The sequence below is a fragment of the Prionailurus viverrinus genome, chromosome F2, assembly GCF_022837055.1.
Source record: "Prionailurus viverrinus isolate Anna chromosome F2, UM_Priviv_1.0, whole genome shotgun sequence".
Taxonomy (NCBI): domain Eukaryota; kingdom Metazoa; phylum Chordata; class Mammalia; order Carnivora; family Felidae; genus Prionailurus; species Prionailurus viverrinus.
The window spans coordinates 59,498,561-59,522,375 of NC_062578.1; the positions used below are offsets into that span (position 1 = coordinate 59,498,561).

General features: G+C 35.6%; 1 pseudogene; it reads left to right on the forward strand.

The window, feature by feature from the left end:
- Nucleotides 1–1,627: 1,627 nt before the first annotated feature.
- On the forward strand, nt 1,628–23,088 carry LOC125156207 (elongation factor 1-alpha 1-like; annotated as a pseudogene).
- Nucleotides 23,089–23,815: the final 727 nt, after the last annotated feature.

The window sequence follows — 23,815 nt, forward strand, 5'->3', positions numbered from 1 at the left end:
TTTTTCTCAAAAGACTAGAAATAGCAAGATCAAAATGCATGGGTATGTCAAGCTGTATTTGAGTTTCATAATATCAGTGGTAATATAAAAATCTGTGCATTGTTCTAGTTTTTCTTATGTGCCTCATATTTGCAGTCTCCTCTAATGACTGTTGGAACTTCTCAGTCAACGTGCAAGATGTAAAGGTTTTACTATTCCCCATGCCCCTGGAATGTAAGAGTTAGGTTTTAAATATTCAATGCTTGAAATGCCAAAATGTGTTGCTGGAAGAGGATATATAATCCCTTTTTCTGGAAATCTTTAAGAACAGAACAGACACCTCTCCTCCTGTGTTAGTTTAAATGTAGCTGTGCCTATAGGCAAGGAAAGACAGTAACTGACCTCTGGAGATACTTTTATGCTCTATGATTTACGAAATGGCTGTATACGATTTCAAGGTAGTGTGGACCTTCACACGCTTAGAAATTTATGAAAGTTGCCTAATTTATATAGCACATTTAAGGAACGCATTTTAATGAATTGTAAAAGCCCTAGTCTCGATTTGTTAACTTGATTCAATAATCAAGTAATAATCATTGAATATCATAATTATTTGTGGCCAGATGAAGAAGGTGCCCACAAAAATATGCAAACAAATTCCTGGAATCTGTGATTGTTAATTTTATTTGGAAAAGGGGTCTTTGCAGATGGGAATAAGGCTTGTGAAATGAACAATCCTGGATTAAAAGGGTAGACCCTAAATCCAGTAACAAATGTCCTTATAATAGGCAGAAAGAGACTGGAGATAGAAGAGGTGGAGACACAGAGAGGGGAGAAGGCAATACGAAGACCAAAGCAGAGATTGGAGTGACACAGCCAAATGCCAAGGGGAGCCCCAGTATGCTGCACCAAAAAGAAGCTGAAGGGGCCAAGAATGGATTCTCCCCTAGGCCCCCAGAAAGAGTGAGGCCCTGACTGATTTATGATGTCTAGCCTGCAGAATGGAGAATAAAATGCTGTTGGCTTAAGCCACTAAGGTTGTGCTAATGTGCTACAAAAGCCAGAGGAAACTAATACATCATGGTTTAGGAAACTGTTAAATATGAATCTAAAATAATATGAGACAATCACACTGAGTCATTTGCCTTTGCATAAATTTTATTATGCTTGTCATATTACTTATAGTTAAAAGATCTAATTAACAAATTAGATAGACTCTCTCTCTATATATATATACACATATGTATACATATATATGTATACATACATATATATGTATACATACATATATACACATATATATGCATATATACATATATATGCATACATATATATACATATATATGCATACATATATATATATATGTATGCACATATATGTAAAAACTTCACAAAACCTATGCAGTAAGTACTATCAGGGAAGGAGACATTCCTCTGCACTATGGTCTTTCTATCTAGACCTAGAATCAAATTGACATGGGACAGATTAACAGGAAAAACTCAAATTTAATAGGCATACTATGGTGAATCCATATAGACATGAAATTCCAAGGACAGTGAAACAACATGAAGCTTATATGAGCTAAGGAGAGGGGTGGGAGTCTGAGGGTACAAAGGGGGGGAAAGCTTATTAACAAGAAAGTGAAAGATGTTTGGAAAAACAAGGTTGCTGTACTATGCAGGTAAGTTCCTTAGGTAAAGAGTAGTCTCTATTAATAGCTCTCTTCCTGGTACAGGCTCTCCTTTCCAATGTAAAGTTAGGTGGTTGAGGGGGAGGGAGAGCACTTTTCCTGCATCTGCTGGGTTTTGAATACTTTTACCTCAAAATCATCTTTATGTCAAAGTGGCGCATTTGGGGGCAGCATGCTCTGGGCCCCTACAGTACTCAACTTGGGAACTGGACCAGTATCATCAACTGCTTATTTTGACTCTCTCCTTCCCCTTCTCCATTCCACCCCACCATCTCCCTAGAGGTTGTCATTAAGAAATTTGTGTCCGTTATTTCTTATGTTTTTGTATTCCTTTATCCCATATTTATATTTCCATAAATAAGATAAATGTTTACCCCTTTATAAGCATTTAAAAATGGTACATTCTGAATATAGTCTCCCACAACATGATTATTATGCAACATTATAGATATAAAGTTTATCTTTACCACAGTTTTAGTTCATTTATTTTCTTTGCTATACAACACTTCATTGTATATCTATATGTAAGGCTATTTGGGTTGTTTGTTTCCAATTTTTGATCCAATAAATGTACTATCGTGAATATCCTCTAGTATATATCTCCTGGAGCATGTATACAAGGCTTCCTCTATAAATTTAGAAATGGAATTAATGGGTCATCCATAAATGCATTGCTTTCAAAGAGTGCACTAGAATTTAGAATTCTACCAGCAAGAACTGGTGTTTATTCATATCCCTGCCAACATTTGTAATTGTGAACCAGTTTTTTTATTCTAGTGACATAAAATAATATTGGTTTTGGTCTGAACTTTCATTTGTCTGATGTGAATAGAGTTGAGTGCATATGATATAAACCAAAGTCTCTCTGTGGCTGATAAGAGCTTGTTTGTCCTGATCCCCAATTACTTCTCCTTCTTCATTTTATCAAGTCTTCTCTTGTTCCAGTTTAATTACACTAAGCTTCTTGTTGATCTATGAGTTTATCAAACACACTTGACATTCAGAGTCTTTGCTCCCAGGTTTCCTTCTGCCTGGAAAGTGGTTTTTTTTTTCCCTCCCCCAACAACTTCATGATGTGCCTTTCATTGTTTTTTTCAGATCATTTCTCAAAGGTCACTTGCTTACTGAGAACCTCCTTCGAATGGAAATCTCCTTACCCCTTTACCTTACCTTACCTTTTCTGCTTTATTTTCTCCATTGCACTTATTTATTTAATTTATTTTTTGTCTGCCACCACTAGAATATGTTTTGTGAGAATAAAGAATCTATGTGCTTTTTCTGCAACAACATATATTATATCCAGGACACTGTTTAGTATACATTGATGCTAAGTAAATATCTGGTGAATGAGTAAAGAAATGTTTCCTTTCTATATCTTTTGTTCATTTTTCTATTGTTTTGTTGTTATTAAGATTATGAATTTGTAGAAGCACTCAGTATTGTCATCACGTGTACAAAATTCTTTGTTGATCATTTTTGGTGCAAACATTTCCCCCAACTTGTGATTTGCCTCTTTGACATCCCCACAGTGTACATTAATGAACCAAGGGGAGAGAGAGAGAGGAGAGAGAGAGAGGGAGAGCAAGAGCTCTCTAATTTCATTGTAGTCAAATTTATCCTGTTCATAATACCCCTTCTTATGCTAAAGCCGTAAAAATATTTGTATATAGTTTTCTTCGAGTTTTTTAAAGCTTGACGTTTCACACTGATGGAATTGTTTGAGCATAGTGTGAGTGCTGTGACTTCTTTCCCTATATGGGTAATCACTTTTCTCTGCATCATATATTGACCAGTGTCTCTTTTCCTCTGGGGTCTGTAATGTCCCATATCTCAGAATTAAAGTTTTTATATATGTATGGGACAATATCTGGGCTCTGTAATTTGTTCCTAGAGCCAATTTCACTATTCTAATACTAATATTGTATGGGTTTAAATAATAATAATTAATAATAATTCTTGGCAGTTAATAGAATATGTCTTATAAGCTTATTATTCTTTATCAAGAGTATCTTTGCTCTAATTGGCCTTTTGCTGACCCAGAAATTGTAGATAAAGCAATCAATTTTTCCCACTTTCATGAGAATTTTTGTAGGTTCTTAACTATAATTACATTGTGACTTCTCATCAGTTTTAGGACTATTGACAATGTTGTCCTATAAAGCACTTCTTTCTGTGGTTTTTACTTATATCTGTAATTATTTAGCAACATTTTAAAACTATTTTTCAATAAATCTTGAATTGCTCACCTGAGCTTAACCCAATTATATCATGATATATTCTTTATACATTACTGAGATCTACTAATATTTTGCTTAAGATTTTACATATTTAGGAATGAGATTGGCCTATAATTTTTTCTCATACTTTTTTCTAGTTTTGATATCAATGCTAAGTATTATGATGTAAACATCAGTTATAGTTTGGTTAGTTTTTTATATTCCCTGAAAGAGTTTAAGTAAGGTTGGAATATTTTTTTTAACTCAGGTAGAATTTTTCTGATAGAAAAACACCTGGCCTGCTGCTTAGAAGAATTATTTCTTTATATGGCATTAAAGACATTATTCAAATTACAATAAATAGGAAGAGGGAAGAAAAAAACCTAAAAAAACAGAAATCATGTAGCTAGTAAACAGAAAAAATAATTAAGGAGTGCAGACTATTCTTATCAACAAAATAGAGACACACCATCCCATATGAAGAAAATGTTCTTTAAGAAAATAGTGAATTCTTATCATTGTTAAATTCCCAGTTGGATAAACAGTTTTCTAGGAAAATGTATGTTTCACAGTTTGAGTCAAGCAGAAAACACAAGTGGAAAAATGACCTGAAAAATGACCTCAATTATTATTTATGATGCTAGCATTTAGTATCACTGAATTCAGAGCAGGAAATATACAGTTTAACTTCACTGGGAACTGGAACAAAAAAAAACATGAAGCTCAAAAGCACTTAGAGATTATCATTAATTCTCTCCATTTCTCCAGTGCAACAGAATCTTTCATTTCTCTTTTCTCTGTATGCAACCTTCGGCCTTTTCTGCTACAATCGCACTGTTCAGTACAATAGTTTTTATTTATTTAAATTTAAGTTAATTAAAATTAAATGAAATTAGAAATTCAATTCCTCAGCCCCACTAGTCACATTTCAAATAATCAAGAGCCACCATAGCAGTAGATAGCAGCCATCATACTGAACAATGCTGATGTGGCACATTTGGAATAGTGAACATATGTAACCCTCCATCATCTACTTCATCATGAACGTATCCAGCAGTGGCTGCTCAAACCCAACTTGATAGTAGTTCCTAAAGATACTAATGGCAACTTACTGAATTCTGTGGTTTTCCAATTCTAAATTGCTGAGGAAGACAATTTGATGGTTCCAGTTGGGTCTACCAGCTGAATTTTATCTAATCAATTGAAGCAAAGCAACGGGTAGATTATATAATCGGAATATAACCAGGATATGATCTTTCATTGGGAACAATCTCAGAAAGAAACAGCTCAATGTGTATTGCAAAAGGTAATTTAAAAAGAGTAAGTATTAATGACTCATAAATGTATCTAATGTTTAAAGCAATGTAAATTAGCTGCTAGATTTAACTAACAATATGGCTGCCAAATTGCTAGTTTTGTTTTGTGTTTTGTTTTTTAATATAACATCCAGTATTGGTAGGGTTGAGCCAAGTGAACACTCATAATTTTCTAAATGCACTGTAATTTAATATAATATTGTTGAAGTGCAATTTTGTAATATTTGCCAAAAGCATTTTAAATAGCAGTATAAAGACCCAGGAATTTGCACAAGAGAAATATTCAGAGAAGCATAAAAATGTTTATATAATTAAAATCTCTAAGTTTTCAGTTTTAACAGTTAACAATGAAAACAAATATAATGTTTATGTCAGAGTATAAGATGAATCCATACTATCCCATACTGGCAGAGAATAGGTGCCCAATTGATATGCATATAATAGCTAACATTTTTTGCTATTATTACTTTATGACACATGGAAATACTGATGATACATTTCAAATAAGATTATAGAACTATAACTAAAAATAGAAAAAAAAATTAGCTGGATGAGCATAATATTTATCTCTGGAAAGTGATATCATGGGCCATTTTTTATTATGCCTTCATATATATGTTAGGTAAAAGCTAGATGTAAGCAGTGGAAGGAATGCCCTGAGGAACCTTCATTGACCTGAAAGATTTCAGAGTCCCAAGTCCTTGAGGGAGGAATGATAGAGTAGGCAGTTAGTTAGACATGAACTGGAGGCAAGGATGATGATATAAAGAGGTTACACATTTGAAACCCAGGGGCACAACATTCTGACCTTGTGGCTTCCGAGACCCTGGGGCTAACATACCAAGAGCCACAGGACCAGAGCATGCACTCTGGAAGAGGAGACCTCTACACCTCTGCCCCAGGGTGACCCTTACACCCATTATATAATGGGGGTTACAGTCATCCCCAATGGGGAGGGGCTGCCATGACTAGTCTGGTGCAAGTCTTTTAGGATCAAAACTCCCCCTCCAAACCTGTGGGAGGAGTCCCCCAAATGATTGGAAGCAGCCTCCATTAGAGACCACAAAAAATCCAATCCTAAAACAACCTAGAGACTGGTTCTACCTCAGGGAACCTGCTTGTTCTGCCCTAGAGAATATACTGTTGCTTTATTAAAACCATTTTCTGCTTTCACTTTGGAAGCCAGTCTCTAATTCTTTAGTGCATCGGTGCCAAGAGCCAGGACACAATGCTTTTCGCGCTGACATATACATCAGCATTTTATTTCAACTTTGTATATAACGTGTGTTCTGTTTTTATAGTAATAAATTGCAATAAATGTTATTTAAACCTCTATAGTCTAAAATGATAACCTTCTTGCATACCTGATAAAGTCTCTTTTATTACTCATTTAAAAAATTCATGAATGTTTACAATTCCAGAAATTTTTCATTGTTGGAAACAAATGTATCCTTTAAAAAAAAAAGTTTTCCTACAAGTGCATTTCTAATAAAACTGACAGAAGCAGAATATAATGATCTCTTAACACTTTGTTTGACCAATTTGAGTTCATTATGTTGACCTTAAAAAAAAAAAAAAGAAAAGAAACAAAAGAAAAGAAAGAGAAAAAGATCCAGGGGTGCCTGGGTAGCTCAGTAGGTTGAGCATCCAACTTCACTTCTGGTCATGATCTCACCACTCATGAGTTCAAGCCCCGCATAGGGTTCTCTGTTGACAGCTCAGAACCTTGGTTGACCACAGGCAAGTCTGGAGAACAGAGGAGGGATTTGCTTTTATAGAGGAAAAAAAGAAGCTGGAGGGGCTGTTGTACCTTTTCACAGGCTGGATGTGGCAGCTTCTCATTGGCTGAACTGTTGCTGGGCAAGGAGAAACTTTTTTCTCCCTACACTAAGGTGTGTAAAGTAGGCTTCTCCCAGTTGGAGAATTCCAGATTTGCTTCTTAGGGGTGGTGGTAGTGCCTGAGAGGTCCCCTTTCAGGGATTCCCAACTCCGTTTTTATTTTGTTTTATTTTTTTTTCCCAACTCCATTTTTAATGAACTTTCCTTTATTTATTTTCACAACTACTTTGTTAGGGCTGCTGTAACTAAGTACCACTAATTAGGTAGCTTAAACAATGGAGATGTATCATTCCACAGCTCTGGGGGCTAGAAGTCCAAGGTCAAGGTATCAGCAGGGCTGGTTCCTAAGAAGCTGTGACAAAAAAGATGTTCCATGACTCTTTCCTAGTTTCTGGTTGTTTTTGGACAATCTCTGGCATTTCTTGGCAACGGGTGCATCACCCTGATCTGCTTTCAATGGTACACGATGTTCTCTTTGTCCAAGTTTCCTGTTTCTATAAGGACATATTCATATTGGATTAGGGTTGCCTGAATGACCTTAACTTGATCAACTGAAAATACCCTATTTCCAAATAAAGTCATATTCACAGGCACTGATGGTTAGAATTCAACATCTTTTGAGAGACAAAATTCAGGGGTGTCTGAGTGGCTCAGTCAGTTAAGCCCCATACTCTTGATTTCGGCTCAGGTCATGATCTCACGGTTCCTGGGTTCAAGACCTGCCTTGGGCTCTGCACGGTCAGGAAGGAACCTGCTTGGGATTCTCTCTCTACCTCTCTCTCTGCTCCTCCCCCACTCACTCACAAGCTCTCTAAATAAATAAATAAATAAATAAATAAAGATTTGAAGGGAAAAAAAGACTTCAGAGACAAAATTCAACCCATCACAGGGAGTAAACTAGAAAAAATAGCCCACTGCTCTCTGTTTCTACATCGGATATACAAAGTCATTCTAGTCAGAGCACTGATCAGCTACCACCACCATTATTCTCCAATTGTATGAGAGCTGATTTCTGAGGAAATCTGCTTTGTTCCCCCACTATTACAACACCTGACACCAACTCTATCATTCTACTTATTGAGGGACTAAGGTGTACCCAGAGGGAAAGGAAAATAGAGGGTAGAAATTTGCTCAGAATATGTAATCCCTTAGAGATGCAATTCCATTTGAGATACTGGGAAATGTCCATAGGAGTTCCCAGAGAGGGAAGGATTAACACCAAATTTCAGTAGGTAAACCAGATAAATGGGAGGTAAGCGAGTGGTGAATATAACATGTGGGCCACCATGTCAGAAATCTTGCTTATGAAAGAATGGTAATATTGAGGAAGTTGTTATGGAAGGTCAAGGTTTTTAATTTGGCTAGTTTTGAGTAGAAGAGAATTCAGTTGAGGATAGAGATATAATATAATGAGAAAAGTGGAAAATGTGTTTTTAAAAAGGGGGAAATACATGATAGAAATTCTAGATAGAAAGGGATTTACAGAAGTGGGACTATCAGTTGTGGACATAAGGAAGCTAAAGTCTTTTTTTTTTAATATTTTTCTTAATGTTTATTTATTTTCGAGAGAGAGAGAGAGAGAGAGAGTAAGTGGGGGAGGGCAGAGAGAGAGAAGGAGACACTGAATCCAAAGCAGGCTCCAGGCTCTGAGCTGTCAGCACAGAGCTGGACGAGGGTCTCAAACACAAACTGTGAGATCATGAGCTGAAGTCTGACACCTAACTGACTGAGCCACCCAGGCGCCCCAGGAAAGCTAAAGTCCTTTGCCCCTATACTACAAAGAGGGCTCCCAGGCTTGCAAATGGCAGAAAATAAACAAGTGTTTCATTACAGAATTATTATTGCATATTTTTTATGTTTATATTTTGTACACTTTTTGTCTCAAGTGGTATTTATCCCATGTCTTTGTAATCCCTGCAGTAGGAAGGTCACATGTAGGAATCTGATGAAAGATGATAAATCAAGGGCTAAAAGAATAGTGCTGTTAACACTCTGGATGTAGTTGTGATGATGCCTTGCAACTCTAAGATTTTTAGTAAAGAAGTGATAATAAATGAAAAAGACTTTAGTGGCCTTATTCAGAAGCAAGGAGAGAGATTAAACTATCATTGTTAAAAAACTGTATTTTGTGTTTCTAAAGTGCTGTTTCCTAAGTGATATTAATTTTTAAATTACTTTCTAGTATGTATTGTATCTATCATAAACTATAGAGAATAGGGCTAGCAAACATTATTTCACATTGATCAAGTTTTATCGTTATCTTTAAATTACATTTATTTTTTTTCGGAAACTTCTTTCTCTGCCACAGTACATTTCCATATGAATTACAATTTGAAAATGAGTATGCCCATGCAGCCATTGATTGAAAGGTAATTTGTAGAACACCTATAACTGCTATGGTCTGCTCTATTATCCTAAGCTGTCATTCAAACAGTGTCTTCTGGTTACACTTAAGAGTCAGCTCTATTCTCCCTGATGACTGACAGTGCCATAGTGCTTCTTAAATACAGCATTTTGAATTTCACCTCAGGTTTTGAATAATTACATTATTTAATAGTTGACTAATCAGAGCCCAAAAGAGGATTTCTGAAAATGAACTGATATGAGCCTCCCTAGCTTGCTCCTCCAAAGGGCCTCTGTAAATGTAGCAAGCTTGACATTCATTTGAAAGTTGCTATTATTATAGGTAACTTTAGCCATGAGCCAGAAAATGTGAATTCCCTTATTAGAAGAACATGTAGTACTATTGCTACTAGAATTCCCCCAGAAGAGTATGAGATAATTCAACAATTTTCTGACAGCAAGCTATTTTTAATATTAAAAAATAATGTGTTTTGAAATATATTAATCACATTAATGTTTATCTTAGGGATCATTTTTTTGTAAGATGGCCAATATACCCATTCTGTTAATATTTTTTTCCTCTGTTGCCTTTGATAATAATTTAAATTTAACTTGTTACTGTTTTTTTCTTATGTTCATATTTATATGAAACAAGGAGTGCTGTACATATTTGTTTAGAAATTAACTGGTTATCATTAATTAGTTGTCACTTAGTATGTCACTAGCTTCATAACTAGAAAATAATGTTTGAAGAAAATCTGAAGAAATTAATGCCTTAAAATACTTTACTTTGCCAAAAGTGTTTTTAAAAAATGAAAATAATTAGGGGTGCCTGGGTGGCTCACTCAGTTGAGGATCCAACTCTTGATTTTGGTTCAGGTCATGAACCCAGGGTCTTGGGATCAAGCCCTGTCTGTATTGGGCTCCATGCTGAGCATGGAACCTGCTTAAGATTCTCTCTCTCTCTTCTTCTGCCTCTCTCCCCTGTTCACCCTTTCTGTCATGCTCTCTTTCTCTAAAATGAAAAAGAAATAAAAATTTAAAATTAAAAAATGAAGATAATCTTTAAAAAAAATGTAAATAACTGCAAATAAAGGTGTCAAAGGTATAATAATCTGTGGCCAACCAAAATTGGGTTACTCTAGCCACCAGTATTGAAAACAGCACTATTCTTCATTTGCTCTACAAATTCTATACGTGATATTCTTGATTAAAAGTGAAATTTGAAACTATACATTTTCAAGAACACTCCAGCAATATTTGAAATTATGTATACTCTGAACATTTTAATTGCAACCAAAATGATTAATTTAGAATAAATAAACCTAAATCTAAAAATGTATTATTTACTCAATATTTAGCATAAACATATATTTCTACTTGTATATTCTTGCATATGTATTTTATAAATAAATATGTATAATATATATTTATTATATGTAATTATTAATTATCTTTTAAATTTTATGTAAACCTGTATTTGTGTATAAATATGTATATAAATAATGTATACAGCATAATTCTATACATAAATATACATAATATTATTATTATATACATATTTGGGTATGTATATATGGTCTGTTGTGGCAGTCTGTTTCTAAGATGGCTCCCAAAGACCCTCTCCTTTTAGTATTCTACTCTTATACATAATCCATACTCCTTAGTGTGGGCTGGACCTAGTAATTTACTTATGAATAGAATATGGTAAAAAGCTCAAAGATTAGGCAACAAGAAGACTTGGCTTCTCTCTTGCTCACCTTCTCTTGTTCTCTTACTTGCTTTGATGGAAGCCAGCTTTCATATTGTGAGCTTCCCTGCAGAGGGGCTCATGTGGAAAGTGAGCAAGCCTCTGGCCACCAGCCAATGAGAAACTGAGTCTCTCACTTCAACCACCTCTAAAGAAATGAATCCTGTCAATGATAATAACTGAGCTGGGAAGCAAGTCCTTCCCTGCTTTCAAGCCCTGCAGCCTGTTATGCCTTCAATTAAGATTACCATCTAGGCCATTACCTTGATTGCAGACCCTGAACCATAGAACCTGGCCAAGATGTGGCTGAATTCCTGGGCAACAAAACTGTGAGATAACAGGCTGTTGTTTTAAGCCACTGCATTTTGGAATATTTTGTTATGCAGCAAAAGCTAACTTATGCATCTATGTATTTATCTACAAATGCACATAAAATAGTATAAGTACCATTTATTGGGGGATTTACTACCAACCCTCCCACTTACAAAGGTAGTAGTAAAAATCTTAGCTAAGTGTCATAAAATTACTCTTGCTATTTATGTTCCTATAAATCGTTGCACAAATAAATTCAATTCTAGATAATGGGAAATGTAGGTTTTTCAAATGTGAACTGTGGAAAATTCTGTCATTAAAGCCTATAGATACCTTGTGGTGACTCCTCCTCTTTGCTGGTTCAACAATAACATAAATATTTTTAACCTTCTCTGACTTTGCAGGCTGAGTGCTATTTCAACATGTCTTAATTTCTTTTCTTAAAAAAAAAATTAGCCTCCTTCCTCCTGCCTCCCACCATGAAATGACATCCCTACTTCTTTTTTCAAACTCTGCTTCTGATGTAGCAGCATGATACTTTCCTTTTTAATTATATCATGTGTTCTTTTTTGTGTCTGTGCTGACTTTGGAAAATTAATTCCTGGAGTTCATAGCTATATGCTTCAAAGATAGCCTTCTCAGAATGAAATAAAAAAGAAAGTGCAGAAATTCATTTCTCAATTCACATAATGATTCAATGTTTTAAGGAAACTCAAATTATGAATGCTTACAAATTGAAATATTCTGCTTTAGTTTTGGTTAGCAATAATACTAATGGTAAAAATAATATCTATGAGCTTTGAATAATATTTATTAGCTTTCATATTTTTTCTCCTAATTAAAAATTCCATATTAGTAGTATTATTCTCATTTTTCACATGAAGAAACAAATGCTCAGAGATGTTAATTAACTCATATAAGGTCACAAAGATGGTAAACAATTGTGTTAGAAACTGAATTGGCATACTGTGGGGTGCATGGTGGCTCAGTCATTTAAGTGTCCAATTTCAGCTCAGGTCGTGATCTCGTGGTTTGTAGGTTCAAGCCCCATACTGGGCTCTGTGCTGACAGTGTGGAGCCTGCTTAAGATGCTCTCTCTCTTCCTCTCTCTCTGCCCCTCCCCCACTGATGCTTTCTCTCTCTCTCAAAATAAATAAACTTCAAAAAAACAGAAACTGAGGTGCGCTTGGGTGGCTCAGTTGGTTAAGGCTCCGACTTCAGCTCAGGTCCTGATCTCATGGTTTGTGGGTTCGAGCGCCGCATCAGGCTCTGTGCTGATGGCTGATGCTGACTCTAGTCCATGTGTATTCCCTTCTCCATAAAAATCCAGCACTGAATATCATGTGATCCAATTATGTTACTTACACCTCACATTTGTGTTCATTCACTGGCTTTCAAGACCATTCCCTTTTACTTCCAAACTCATTTAGCCCCTGGCTTTTGTAATTATCTCTAACATCATTCATGTTTTAATTACTGTTACTTCAATATAGACAAGATGATTCTGCTGGAATTCTGTCAGTTCCTTAACTTCTGTCTTGTGATTCAATGCCAACCACTCATTTTCAAGCGTCATAACCTCCTAGAATTTATCAATACCAGAATGTCAACTCTTCATTTTTTACTTTCCCATTTTCTAAAAAACAGCAAAAACAACAACAACAAAAACAAAAACATAAACAAAAAAAACAAAAAACACCTTATTTTTCTGGCTCACTTCCTCTGTTTGTTAGTCCATCTCTGACAGTCCCTAGAATTCTTTAGTATCGTACTCTGGTATATTCACTTTTCAATGCACCTTCCCCCTCAGTGTCTTTCTTCCCCCCTTATCCAGCTCAACAATCATTGTAGTTTCCTTGAAACAACAATCATTGTAGTTTCCTTGCATTCTTAACTCTCTTGTTCTTTCTGTGCTTCCTCAAACTCTTATGGAAGAAATAGAATCCCAGTTAATGGCCTACTCATTGCCTTCACCCATCTAGCAGGATAACCTGCATTTATACCTTTAAAATATATTTAGAACCCAAGTACTTTTCAACACCTCCACAGCCATCACCCCATTCGGAGCCACCATCTTTTCTCACCCAGATTACCACAGAAGACTCTTAACTTGTCTCCTTATTTTCACCCTGGTTCTCCTACCATATGGACTCAACACAGTAACAATGGTTATCCCTTTAAAAAATTATCATGTCACTCACCTGCACACACATGAGTGAGTACACACGCGCGCACGCACACACACATGGACTCTCTCCCCACTTTACTCAAGGTAACATGAAATGTATTAAAATTATGTACAATTAAGGTGAACCTATGTCTTGGTTTACCCAAGAAAACTTCAGATTATGCCTATTTTCCTTGCATAGTTATTATTAATTCATATTTTCATTTTTAAAAAGGGTCTTAGTTTATGCAAATAACTATATTATTATTGAATACCCTTAAGTCCCTATAAAATCTACCTTACTTCCATTATTTCACCTCTGACTTCATGTCCTACTATCCACTTGTTTGATTACTTACCTTTGATTTCTCTCTTAATCATTACCCATGCCATGCTTAAATGCCTATATATATATATACACACACACATATATATATAAACATATATATATATTTAAAAATCTGTCTACCTCTATTAGAATATAAACTACTTAAAGGCACATATTTTCTATTTTATTATCTCATGTGTTCTAATATCCAAAACACTCTGCAAAAAAAGGAGTTTTTTATAATATATAATGAAACAAGACAAATAAGTTACCATAACCAAAAATCATTTTTTAGATTGAAAGGATCAACTCATCAATAATCATCCCAGCACATAAAAAAGCCCTCTTATCAAACACAAAATATTTAAAATATTGTGTATAAAGGAATAGTCTTAAAACTCACACAGAAGGAATGACAGACAATTATAATCAAAGTTCATAAACAAGAATAATATAAGATCTTTTGTAGCCACTTCTAAAGTAGAAGAAAATTGAGAAAAAGTCTTAAATACTTTTAAGAAAATGTCCAATCTAATATTTTATCCCAAGACACCCTTCCATCAAGCATTCATATTGAATAAGGATATTGCGAAGTATCTAAGGTCTCAAAATTTCACCTTTTATTCATATTTTCTTCCATACTTTGGGAGCTAGGACAGAAAGTGCTTCCCTAAAATAGTAAACCAAGAAAGAAGAACTAAGCAATAGAAGATCCACAAGAGGTAAGTGAATGCATATCTCAAGAGAATAGAGGGTGAAAATCCAAAGGTAGCAAATTTGAAATAGAGTGTGAAAACAGTGTTGAAATCGGACCAGGTTGGAGTATGGAGGTCTGGGGTTTTGATAGTCACTCAAGAAGGGTTGAGGCAATAGGCTACATATGCATAAGGAGCTGGAGCTGGTCTTCCTGAAGAAAATTAGGGGTCGGAGAAGGTATACCATCATGAAAAAAAGAGGTAGTAAAATTCTATCCACAAGCCTGAGCAAGAGAGAGGAAGCTTGACAACATTTCAAGACAATTGCATGAAAATAAATAATTAACTGAGGAGAAATTGAAACCACAGACCTCAGATATGTATAGTATTCGGGTGTTAATTCTTACAACTCATTGTATGTGAATCTTCAAGATGAGGAATTACTATCAAACTATTCCATAGCCTTGAGGCTTTTATCAGTAGAAACCATGAAAGGAATAAAAATGTGTCTCAAAAATGGAACAGACTGTGACAAAAAGTGGTAACTGGAACAGAATGTAAAGTCAAGGGAGGTTCCTGAATATAGAATAGACTTCAACCTATAGAGAGACAGAGAAATTGTGTTATAAATAAGGAACAGCTAAGTATACAGGTGAGTTGAGACTCAATAGTGAAATGATGGTTCTCTTCAAGTGGAGAGGGAAGGAACCAGAAAATAAGAAAGCAATCCTTCTTTTGTGACAGAAGAAAAGAGGCAGATATCAATGAAGATAATTAGCAAAAATATATTCATGCTATTGAAGTATATTTAAAAACATTTAGTCACTCAGACACTATTATGGAAGGTAATTGGTAAAAGAGTAATGTGCTTGTAAATTTATTTTATGAAAACTTCTTATAATTATCTTTAAAAAGATAGATTGAACTTCTAAAAGTTAAACTGTAAAAAAAAAGAAACTACCATATGCAAGATTAATTTATTTAATAAGTGTTTATGAAGGACCCTACTATATGCCAGATATTCAATAATATAATTGAATAAAGATAAAATAGTTGATAATTTGACTTCTATCTTTTTCATAATCAGTGCTAGCTCTTCTTGAATAATATTTAATTCTCTGAGGTGGAGGAATTGTGCAGATATTTCATGAGAAAATATATTTAGTTTGAAGATAAGATCAAAACACTTTATTTTGGAAAAATATCAAACCATATTAATGGAGAATGGTAGCTCCCACTTCCTATAATGATACCATCATAAGTTATACAATCTGAAATTGTAGAAATTATATTCAAATATGTTGACATTTACTTTTTGAAATGAAGTGAGAATCAGACCTGTTTTTCATTTTGTGTTATTTTTTCGTTGCAGAAATGAGCCATGGTATAAACAATGATTTGTTAAGATGTTGTCTGATACATTATATAATTATATTGTCACCAATCTCCTTTTAGCAATTATTCTTCCCACAAACATAAGAGAAGTCTTTCTTATGCAGCTTTATAAAAGGATAACAGGATATTATTAAGAGAAAATACACAACCTACACCTTTTCTTTAGTCTCACAAAAGATATTTCACTTAAATTATACAGGATACTTTCTGAAGACAAAGATTGTTTCAATAAATCATATTTCAGATAGAATGCATATAAAATCATGATTATATTTCAAGATACAATATTTTCATTCCAAACCCTTACTGGGTTTGAAGTTATTATTATACTGTAAAGAACCAAGATCTAAAAAATAATAATAAGTCTACTTATCATGATGGAAAAATGAGATAAAATTTTTTAAAAAATTCTATACAAATAAAAAATAAACAATCAAATGAATTTTTCAAAGTACTGCGTCTGAGGATAATTATATATATATATGTATGCATTTCAGAGCTACATTTCAAAGCTGTAGTCTTAATATGAAAATGAAAACCAGACAGAACTTCCTGTTGAACCACTAAAGACTTAGAATCATATAATATATATATATATTAAGTATCCTTATTCATAAATCTTTGATTATTGCTTTTGAATGTATTCCTAAAATACACATACCTAAAACTATGTAATACCTAAAACTATATATATGGCTAAAGCTATATACATATCCAAAATTATGTATATCTAAAACTGTAACCGAACCAATGTGGGTTCACTTCTTGGTGAGCCACAGACACACCAGGTGAGTTGTCGCACAAAGTAAACTTTATTTGCAGCAAATGAGATCACGGGGAATAACTTCCAAAGCCATGACTCCCCGAGCAAGGGTGAATGGGTTCCTTTACCCAGGGTTAGGATGAATATTTAGATAGGGAAGCCTTGTCACCATATGTAGAGACAGGCATAAGGCTGCGCCTGCACCTTAATGAAACATGCCTATTCATACATTGTATGTTATGTAGATGAGGCCTGTGTTCCTCCTTGGTCAGAGATTTTACTATTATAATCTGGTAAAGGTTGTTGTGGGTCATTCTAGAGTCACTCTATGGTCCTTCTGTGCAGGTACAAGTTCAAGGTTTTGACCAAACTGGTCTGGGTGGTCTTGGCAGGTGGGAGATCTTCTCAGGAGAGTTGCTATCACTTGAGGAGTGGTTTTGGTTTCCATTTGTCTGAGTTAAGTGATAAACTGGAAAGAAAAGCTTAAGGGACAATGTGGGACAAAGGTCAGTGAGTACAAGCAGGTGGGTAGTAAAGGTCAGGTCTTGGGGTATCGCTGGTATGAAAACTATATATGTTTAAAACTATATATATAATATTATATACAAAACATTATATATGTAATTATTTACATCTCAAAAAGGCAGAGAAAGAACTTATAATTGCAAGTACTCTTTTTTAAAATTTTTTAATGTTTGGGGCACCTGGGTGGCTCAGTCAGTTGAGTGTCCGACTTCAGCTCAGGTAATGATCTCATGGATCATTAGATTACATAACACATATCAACTGTTAGAACCTTTCTAACAACTGTTAGAAAGGTCAATATAAAGACACAAATCAGTTTTCCTGTGACAAAGATCGACAACAAACACAAAAGTAATACAGAAGCATTTACATGATGCTAATATGACTGAGCAGTTTACATTCATATAGTGTTTGGCGCCCAGAAGTTCCTGTTTTTTGTACTGTGTTATGGTTCTCACCAAGGAAAATTAAATTTCCAAGTATTTTGTGTAAATGCCTGCAAATTCATTTTCCTGGGTACGTACCTCTGTTACTGTCTCTGTCGCTGTATCATTACGTGACCTCTGACATGCTAATTAATCTTTCCTCTTTGCCTTCGCCTTTTCATCCATTAAATGTATATATAGGGAGATTTGTCAAGTTAATGCAGATAGTAGTTCCATCAAAGCATCAAATTTCAAGCCAGAAGAAGAATACAACATAACATTGGTGCCCAACAGCTCTGCTTTCAGGACCACTTTTATTTCTAACACCTGCACTTTACATCAAATTGCAAAGGACAGTTGCCTCTGGGAATAACTGAGAATGTAAGTGTTCATGCTGACTCTTCAGCATTTGAGAATCGTGGTGTGAACAAAATAAATTTTAATTATTGTGGAAATGCAACATTAAATAGGCATTCTCAAATAAGTTGTCATTAGTGGGGGGGGTGCATGGGGTAATATGGAAAATACCACTGGAGGGGCACAAACAAGTAAATAAAAAGAGCATTTCCCAAGATGGATCAGTACAATATAATTTTCTGCTTAAAAAAAGAAAGGAAGGAGCAAAATCAGGAGATGTATAAAGAAATACTGGCATGCATAGAAACAAATTTTTATTTGTGTGTCTCTACCCTCCTTTAAGTCTATGAGATGTGGCTGCCAGATTTTAAGTTACCTTTTTGAGACAAACACATAGATGAGGACACTTTGCAGAGCTGTGATGATCGATAGGATAGCTGCTAACCCCGTATGTCTACTCTGCTCTTGATGTGACTAATCTGAATTGAGATGTAAGTATGCGGTGTATGAATTACACACCGAATTCAAGGCCTTGAGAAGAATGTAAGAGACTTGTCTTAGTCTGTTGGTCTGTTATAACAGAATACCATACACTGGGGTGGCTTCTAAATCTCAGAAAATTATTTCTCACAATTCTGGAGGCTGGAAAGTGCAAGATAAGACACTGATAGAGTGTCTGATGAGAGCCTGTATCCTGTTCATAGACAGTCTGTCTTCTTGGAAGACATGGAAGCAGGGGTGAAGGAGCTTTCTGGAGTCTCTTATAATGACTCTAGTCCTATTCATGAGTGCTTCATCCTCATGACCTTCATCCTCATAATCACCTTCCAAAGATCCTACCTCAAAATACCATTACGTAGGTTTCAAAATATAAACTTCGGGAGGACACAAATAAGTATTCAACCTGTAGCAAGATCGTCATATTTTTATGTTAATTACATATTGAAACATTATTTTAGGTATATTGGTTTAGAATGCCATTAAAATTCATTTCTTCTGTTTCATTTTACTTTTTGTGTGGCTATTGGAAAATTTTAAATGAAATTTGTAGCTGTCATTGTATTTCTGTTGTGCAGTGGTGTTATAGAAAGCAGAAGTTCCTGAGGGTGCTACCCAGAGGGTTTAGAGAGATGTTGAAGATGAGGCCTGAGAAAGTGAGTGTTGATAATCCCTCAACACATCAACACTCATGCCATAGAAGGCAAGACTGTTCCTTCTCTACCTCAACTGTCACTGGTGAAAGTCATCCATAGATTGTGAGTTCGAGCCCCTGGTCTGGCTCTGTGCTGACAGCTCAGAGCCTAGAGCCTGCTTCGGATTCTGTGTCTCCCCGTCTCTCGGCCCCCTCCCCTTGACAATGATTCATTCTCACCCTCAAAAAATAGTATGTCTTATACATTTTTAACCTATTACTTTCTAGTGTATATAGCAAGTATTCAGTAATCTTCTTTATTTTACTTCCTAGTCTGTGTATTGAGGAAAGTGATTATGCTTTACACACATCTCTATTCCCATACCTGCCATAATGTCTCATATATGGTACAAAAATGCCAATAAATATTGTTCAAATTCTGTCTTGAAAAATTATCTATATCTATATCTATATCATCTATATCTATATCTATAGATATATCTATAGATATAGATATATCATTACCCTAAATTTAAATGCATTTATATAGAATATAGTTTTGAATAAATTTGTATATAACAAAATACAAACTTTATAATAGTAATTACTGGGTTTGAGCAACTTTAATTTACTTCTTTAAAAATACTGTATCACTGGGGTGCCTGGGTGGCTTAGTCAGTTAAGCATCCAACTTCAGCTCAAGTCATGATCTCACGGTTTGTGGGTTCAGGCCCGCATCGGGCTCTGTGCTGACAGCTTGGAGCTTGGAGCCTGCTTCGGATTCTGTGTCTCCCTCTCTCTGTTCCTCCCCTGCTCGTGCTCTGTCTCTCTCTGTCTCTCAAAAATGAATAAACATTAAAAATTTTTTTTAATAAATAAACATTAAAAAAATTTTTAAAATACTGTATAACTTAACTTCTCTACAATTAACAAATATGGTACAAGCAAGAACTTATCATGGCATTGTCCTTAAATTAAAAAAAAAAAATCCAAACTTCCTTGTGTGAATGTATGATCTTTTATAAACTCAGGTCAAAATTCCCTGAATATATGGTAGGAGGGAAAATTGACTTATGCATGTTTCATTATTCACACAGCTGTCTTAATTACTAGTAAATTTGAAACAGTGAAGACTTATTTTTCTGTCATACACCCTTCAGCTATTTTTAACTTCTTTATCTTTTATGCCTTACGATCAACTGAAATTAAAAGAAAGTACTTCTAATTTAATACAAAAGTTAATTGTTCAGCACATTCTGCCAGTCTAGTCTTAGGTCTGCAAGTACTTTGCCTGAAGCAATACAATTGTAGTTACTCAAAATACATACCATTTGGAGGATGTATGTATTTTAAGACTCACTTGGCAGAGGCTGGCCACAGAGTTACCTTCTGTTACAAGTATGTAATGATCCCTTCATTGAGCTAAGTATTATTTTTAGCAGTGTTAGTCTTCCATGGCTTGTAGCAAAGAAGATAGAAAAAAAAAATGACAAAAAAACGTTACTTTCCATTTTGTAACGTGTTACTATAAGGCACTACACTATATAGACTATACCACCTGGAGGACACAAGAGTAATAGGGAAAGGGTAAATTATTTTCCTTGGATATATTGCAGGTGTGTAATTTCTTAAGGAGGGGTGAGGGAAGAAGATATTCTGATAGCATTGTATCCAGTATGCAGAAGGATTGCCAGGCCATCCTTTCAGAATTATCAAAGTTCAGAGGACTGAGTAAAATAAAAATCAATTGGAGGGGTGCTTGGATGGTTCAGTTGATTGGGTGCCAGACTCTTGATTTTGGCTCCAGTCATGATTCTAGGGTCATGGGATTGGCCATGTCCAGCACTGGGCTGAGCGTGGAGTTTGCCTCAGATTCTCTCTACCCCTCTGCCCTTCTCCACACTTGCTCTGTCTCAAATAATAAAAAGTAAAAAATCAATTTGAGACATTTTCTTCTCATTTATACAGGACAAACTAAATGTCTTTCATATATTCAGATTTGCTGTAATTAATATTTTCTATTTTTATATTCTTCAGATCTCAAAATTTCTTTGGTGTGGTCTACCAATCCTGAAGATTTTTTAAAATTTTTGAATGCAAAGTTTAACTTTAACAGAGAATATGTCCATGCTAGATTACTAACTTTTCCTTTTATATCTTATTTCCTAAAAAGTTCTTTTTATAATTTCTTCTAGTCTTTAAGCAATCTTTATGAAAGATACTAAAAATAAAGTGATATAACAATAATAATAACAATAAGTATGCTTTCCTTTTTAGAGAAAGAAAAAATGTTTCAAATTTCATAAAGGTGAACAGAATATAATTATGCTATCTATGCATCTTTCATAGGGATCTGTTTATTTAAATTTTTAAAAATAATAAAATGAGCTTTTTCATACAGCTTTGCTGCCAGACCACAGGTGACATAAAAACCACCACTAATCCTAAACCAAAATGGGAAAGTAAAGGACTCAAAGCAACATGTTTGTCATGGATGTATACATTCAGGCAAGTCTATCACTACTGGTCATCTGACCTATTACTGAGGTGGGATCGACAAAGGAACTATAGAAAAAATTGGAGAAGGAGGCTGCTGAGAAAAAACCCTTGCAAGCATGCCTGGGTCTTGGGTAAACTGAGAGCCAAAAGTGAACATGGTATCGCCATTGATATGTCCCTGTGGAAATTTGAGACGAGCAAGCATTATGTGACCATCACCAATGCCCCAGGACACAGAGACTTCATCGAAAACATGCTTGCAGGCACATCTGAGGCTGACTGTACTGTCCTGCCTGTTGCTGTGGGTGTTGGTGAATTTGAAGCAGGTATCTCCAAGAATGAGCAGACCCGTGAGCATGCCCTTCTGGCTTCCACACCTGGCTGTGAAACTCTTACATGTTGGTGTTAACAAAATGGATTCCCTGAACCACTCTACAGAAGAGATACTGAAGCAGAAGAGATATGAGGAAATTGTTAAGGGATCAGCACCTACATTAAGAAAATTGGCTACAATCTGGACATAGCATTTGTGCCAATTTCTGGTTGGAATGGTGACAACCTGCTGGAGCCAAGGGCTAACGTGCCTTGGTTCAAGGGTTGGAAAGTCACCCATAAAGATGGCAATGCCAGTGGAACCACACTGTTTGAACCTCTGGATTGCATGCTGCCACCAACTCATCCAACCAACAAGCCCTTGTGTCGGCCCTTCCAGGACGTCTACAAAATTGGTGAAATCGGTACTGTCCCTGTGGGCCCAGTGGAGACTGGTGTTCTCAAACCCAGCGTGGTGGTGCCCTTTGCTCCAGTCAGTGTTACAAATGAAGCAAAATCTGTTGAAAGGCACCATGACGCTTTCCTGGTGACAACGTGGGCTTCAGTGTCAAGAACATATCTGTCAAAGATGTTTGTCATGGCAGTATGGCTGCTGACAGCAAAAATGAGCCACCATTGGAAACAGCTGGCTTGATGGCTCGGGTGATCATCCTGAACCATCCAGACCAAATCAGTGCTGGATAGGCACCTGTGCTGTGTTGTCACACAGCTCACATTACCTGAAAGTTTGCTGAGCTGAAGGAGAAGATTGATCATCATTCTGGGGAAAAAGCTGGAAGATGGCCCTAAGTCCTTGAAATCTGATGATCCTGCCATTGTTGATATGGTTCCTGGCAACCCTGTGTGTGTTTTGAGAGTTTCTCTCCTCTGGGCCGTTTTGCTGTTCATGACATGAGACAGATGGTTGCTGTGGGTGTCGTCAAAGCAGTGGACGAGAAGGCAGCTGGAACTGGCAAGGTCACCAAGTCTTCCCAGAAAGCTCAGAAGGCTAAATCATATCCCCAAAACCTGCCACTCCAATAGTAACAGTGGGGGAAGAGTGGTCTCAGGACTGTTTGTGTCAATCGGCCATTTAAGCTTGATAGAAAAGACTGGTTAATGATAACCATGCATCATAAAACCTCAGAAGGAAAAATGATTTCTGAACTGTGTGTGTGAGAGAGAGTTTTAAGTTACTCATTTTTAAAATCAGTACTTTTTTAATGGAAACAACTTGACCGAAAATCGTTTTACAAAATTTCAAGACCCATTAAAACAAATGCTTAATGAGAAAAAAAATAAGATGGGATTTTTGTTAATAAATTCTATTAATAATTCATGCTAATTAGTACCTTCAGTTTGTTTTCCATTCCTTTTCTGGAACAGTTAATGTTCTCAGGTTATCCCAAATAGGTGGACAGCAAACAAAGCTTTAATGACGTTTTCCTAACATTATTTTGTTATTAAACAGGCTGCCTACTCAGAAATCTGAAATAAAATGTCACCATGGTTCAGAATTGGAAGCTAAGAGGAATTCCCAGGAAAGGTTTCTTTCACATGTGCTTCTCCAATGGAATTTTAGGAACCATGCCCAACTCAGTTCCTCCTTCCCCTTAAGGTTTATTGCAATATTCAACTTTGTCTTGGAAAACAAAGATGCAGGTGTTAGAAGCCAAGTCAGGTCAGAGTCAGGAGTTACCCTTGCTAGGACTCAAGTCACAACATTTCTTCTGAGTTGTAAGGAATTCATTCAGTGTGAGCTTCAACTAAA